The sequence below is a fragment of the Salmo salar genome, chromosome 02 (genome assembly GCF_965601325.2).
Source record: "Salmo salar chromosome 02, fSalSal1, whole genome shotgun sequence".
In the NCBI taxonomy this organism is placed as follows: domain Eukaryota; kingdom Metazoa; phylum Chordata; class Actinopteri; order Salmoniformes; family Salmonidae; genus Salmo; species Salmo salar.
The window spans coordinates 83,857,547-83,862,650 of record NC_138292.1 but is presented as its reverse complement, the minus strand read 5'-3'; positions in this window follow the sequence as shown (position 1 = coordinate 83,862,650).

The following is a 5,104-nucleotide window of genomic DNA, read 5'->3' as shown; positions in this document are numbered from 1 at the left end:
CTGGTGTCAACGTTTTCCTGACTTGGTATGTTGAACAATGTTGCGAGGAAAGAGAGAGCGAGAGAGAGCGAGCCAACGAGGAGAGAGAGCGAGAGAGAGCGAGCCAACGAGGAGAGAGAGCGAGAGAGAGCGAGCCAACTAGGAGAGAGAGCGAGCCAACGAGGAGAGAGAGCGAGAGAGAGCGAGCCAACGAGGAGAGAGAGCGAGGAGAGAGCGAGCCAACGAGGAGAGAGAGCGAGGAGAGAGCGAGCGAGCGAGGAGAGAGAGCGAGCAGAGAGAGCGAGCGAGAGCGAGCCAACGAGGAGAGAGCGAGCCAACGAGGAGAGAGCGAGCCAACGAGGAGAGCGAGCGAGCGAGGAGAGAGAGCGAGCAGAGAGAGTGAGCGAGGAGCGAGAGCGAGCCAACGAGGAGAGAGCGAGCCAACGAGGAGAGAGAGCGAGAGAGAGCGAGCCAACGAGGAGAGAGCGAGCGAGGAGAGAGCGAGCGAGGAGAGAGAGCGAGCAGAGAGAGCGAGCGAGAGCGAGCCAACGAGGAGAGAGCGAGCCAACGAGGAGAGAGAGCGAGCGAGGAGAGAGAGCGAGCCAACGAGGAGAGAGAGCGAGCAGGGAGAGCGAGCGAGGAGAGAGAGCGAGCCAACGAGGAGAGAGAGCGAGCGAGGAGAGAGCGAGCCAACGAGGAGAGAGAGCGAGCGAGGAGAGAGCGAGCCAACGAGGAGAGAGAGCGAGCGAGGAGAGAGCGAGCGAGGAGAGAGCGAGCGAGCGAGGAGAGAGCGAGCGAGCGAGGAGAGAGCGAGCGAGCGAGGAGAAAGAGCGAGGAGAGAGTGAGAGAGGGAGAGTGAGCGAGGAGAGAGAGGGAGGGAGGGGAGAGAGAGGGAGGAGAGAGAGAGCGAGCGAGGAGAGAGCGAGCGAGGAGAGCGGAGAGAGCGAGGGAGAGGGAGAGAGAGGAAGAGAGAGAGGAGAGAGCGAGCCAACGAGGAGAGAGAGCGAGCCAACGAGGAGAGAGAGCGAGCGAGGAGAGAGCGAGCCAACGAGGAGAGAGAGAGAGCGGAGAGAGCGAGGCGAGAGCGAGGAGAGAGGGAGCGAGGAGAGAGCGAGCGAGGAGAGAGCGAGCGAGGAGAGAGGGAGGGGAGAGAGAGGGAGGAGAGAGCGAGCGAGGAGAGAGCGAGCGAGAGAGAGGAAAGAGAGGAGAGAGCGAGCCAACGAGGAGAGAGAGCGAGAGAGAGCGAGCCAACGAGGAGAGAGAGCGAGCCAGCGAGGAGAGAGCGAGCCAACGAGGAGAGAGAGCGAGCGAGGAGAGCGGAGAGAGCGAGGAGAGCGGAGAGAGCGAGGAGAGAGAGAGAGCGAGGAGAGCGAGGAGAGAGCGAGCGAGGAGAGAGCGAGCGAGGAGAGAGCGAGCGAGGAGAGAGGGAGGGGAGAGAGAGGGAGGAGGGAGAGAGCGAGCCAACGAGGAGAGAGAGCGAGCCAACGAGGAGAGAGAGCGAGCCAACGAGGAGAGAGAGCGAGCCAACGAGGAGAGAGAGCGAGCCAACGAGGAGAGAGAGCGAGGAGAGAGCGAGCGAGGAGAGAGCGAGCGAGGAGAGAACAAGCGAGGAGAGAGCGAGCGAGGAGAGAGAGGGAGAGTGAGCGAGGGAGAGTGAGCGAGGAGAGAGGGGGAGGGGAGAGAGAGGGAGGAGAGAGCGAGCGAGGAGAGAGAGCGAGGAGAGTGAGAGAGGGAGAGTGAGCGAGGAGAGAGAGGGAGGGGAGAGAGAGAGCAAGGAGAGAGCGAGGGAGGAGAGAGCGAGTGAGGTAGAGAGAGAGCGAGCGAGGAGAGAGCGAGCGAGTAGAGAGCGAGCGAGGAGAGAGCGAGGGAGAGGGAGAGAGAGGAAGAGAGAGAGGAGAGAGCGAGCCAACGAGGAGAGAGAGCGAGCCAACGAGGAGAGAGAGCGAGCGAGCGAGGAGAGAACGAGCCAACGAGGAGAGAGAGAGAGCGGAGAGAGCGAGGCGAGAGCGAGGAGAGAGAGGGAGAGAGCGAGGAGAGAGGGAGCGAGGAGAGAGGGAGCGAGGAGAGAGCGAGCGAGGAGAGAGCGAGCGAGAGAGAGGAAAGAGAGGAGAGAGCGAGCCAACGAGGAGAGAGAGCGAGAGAGAGCGAGCCAACGAGGAGAGAGAGCGAGCCAACGAGGAGAGAGAGCGAGCGAGGAGAGCGGAGAGAGCGAGGAGAGAGAGAGCGAGGAGAGAGAGAGAGCGAGGAGAGCGAGGCGAGAGCGAGGCGAGAGCGAGGAGAGAGCGAGCGAGGAGAGAGCGAGCGAGGAGAGAGGGAGGGGAGAGAGAGGGAGGAGAGAGCGAGCGAGAGAGAGGAAAGAGAGGAGAGAGCGAGCCAACGAGGAGAGAGAGCGAGCGAGAGAGAGCGAGCCAACGAGGAGAGAGAGCGAGCCAACGAGGAGAGAGAGCGAGCGAGGAGAGCGGAGAGAGCGAGGAGAGCGGAGAGAGCGAGGAGAGAGAGAGAGCGAGGAGAGCGAGGCGAGAGCGATGAGAGAGCGAGCGAGGAGAGAGCGAGCGAGGAGAGAGGGAGGTGAGAGAGAGGGAGGAGGGAGAGAGCGAGCCAACGAGGAGAGAGAGCGAGCCAACGAGGAGAGAGAGCGAGCCAACGAGGAGAGAGCGAGGAGAGAGCGAGCGAGGAGAGAGCGAGCGAGGAGAGAACAAGCGAGGAGAGAGCGAGCGAGGAGAGAGAGGGAGAGTGAGCGAGGGAGAGTGAGCGAGGAGAGAGGGGGAGGGGAGAGAGAGGGAGGAGAGAGAGCGAGCGAGGAGAGAGAGCGAGGAGAGAGAGAGCGAGGAGAGAGAGCGAGCGAGGAGAGAGAGCGAGCAGGGAGAGAGCGAGCAGGGAGAGAGCGAGAAAAGAGAGAGCGAGGAGAGAGAGAGCGGGGAGAGAGAGAGCGAGGAGAGAGCGAGCGAGGAGAGAGAGCGAGCAGGGAGAGAGCGAGGAGGGAGAGCGCGAGTGAGGAAAGTGGCTAAGTTGTGATTCCCTCCCCTTCTCCTGGTTGCAGGGGCGGCAATCCCGGGGGGGACGGGGGACACACGACCCCCCCATCCTGGGAAAAATATGATATCACTGAAACATAACTATGTAATTTAAATAATATTAATAATACGCAATGAAAGCAATTGTGCTGATTATAGACACTTAATAGCGCGTTTTTAAGTTTCAAAAGATTGCGATCCCCCCATCCTTTGCCTCACAATGGTTTGATCCACTGCCAGTTCCTTAGTTGGCAAGGTAACAGAGGGGTCGTATCTACTGTCTGAAAGGCACTCAATGAACGTAACTGACGTGAGGTTAATCCAGTCAATCGCGCACACACACTAGCTGAATATGCAGAGCTAGCGCGCAAATATTAACTATTAAGCTAGCTAGTACCTATTCCATTTATGTGGCGTCGTCAAAGATGGAATCTTTGCTATCGTCAATTTATTCCAAGATCAGCATGCAGATGATGTAAGTTAGTGCTTCAAAGTCCCTGTGATAAGGTTAGCGATAAACTGAAATCCAAACTGAACAGAACTACACTCTCTTCTACCATTGTCTTAAATATATTTAATGGTCTCGTTGCAAAAGCTAAATTGTCGCAAGGGAACTTTTATTTATTTATTTTATTTCACCTTTATTTAACCCGGGTAGCAAAGATTATAGCAAACACCACTGAAACTGAATTGGTGCTCGCTAGCTTTGCAAATTCAGCTATTGTTGGAAGCCAGCCAATATGAAACAAACTATTAAAATTACAAAAGGTTGCAGCATATGTTGTGTAAATGGTGAACTCATACAGCTGTCAACTCTTGTCATTTTAATCCGTTTCACATTTGCTAGCTACCTTTTAGATTGAAGCCCAAATAGAATGATTGAAGATGATAGAGGCCCATCTCCTACTGTAAATAACCTACACACTGTGTGTGTAGCCAGCCAGCCAGCCAGGTAGAAAAATGGCAGAAAAATAAAAGACGGACATCAGAGTATTTTTCAATACACCAAAACGCATAGTAAAAACCTAGTAGCCTAATATCTCAAAGACTAGTTGATAAAATGTTCATAAGAAAGAAATTAAATTGTAATGGAAATGTTTCACAATGATGTCATTAGGCAGAGCAGGCAACAGATGGCACACAGACAGCAGAGTTGGGGACAGATATGCAGGGACAGACTGGCAGAGACAGGGAGTCTCAGGTAAGTTTGTTGAGTCTTTGTTTGGCAACATTATGAAAGGTTCTCAATTTTTTTGACTTGTAAAATAGGAACATAATTGGAAAATGCCATGGATACCCCCACTCTCAACTTAAACTGGTGACTGAACTAAGATTTGTTAAAGGCAATGGTATTGCTGTTGTGGTTAGTTGTGTAGTTTTGGGTACCGGTAGTTAGGAGTACGGCAAACACCTTATTTCTTTGGTTCCTCAATATACATTTACCATATTACAATGTAGGCTATGTGTTACAGCACTACTTTTGGTGTCCCCCTCAGGAATTGCTCTTGAGAAAATGTCATGTAATTGTCCCCTCCAAAGTTGATATCAGATTTTCGCCCCTGCCTGGTTGGACACTGCCCCCTCAGGGATCTAAAAGGAATGGACTGTATTGGTGGAAACTCCCTCCAGTCATGAGGTCTTAGTTAAGCAATGAGGCCAATCAGCATTCAGGGCTCAAACCACCAATCCTATACTTTGAAATGCATGAGGGGTAGTGAACGAGTGTACCTTTCTAGAGAAAGAGTAGAGAATCAGAACAAGAGCACTCTGATGAAGTGAGAGATGTAGTAATATCTCTCACATGCTGATCAGTCTGATGGTCCCTGGAACTTTACACTGATCAATGTTTCTGACCGACCCACCTTGTGGAAACCACAGGTCTGCTGTCTGTGTTTATCTGACCTTTATTTAACTAGGCAAGTCAGTTAAGAAATGTTCAGTGACGGCCTACCGGGGAACAGTGGGTTAACTGCCTTGTTCAGGGGCAGAACGACAGATTTTTACCTTGTCAGCTCGGGGATTCGATCTTGCAACCTTTCAGTTACTAGTCCAATGGTCCAACCACTAGGCTACTTGCCCCCCCACTCTAACCACTAGGCTACCTGGCCCCC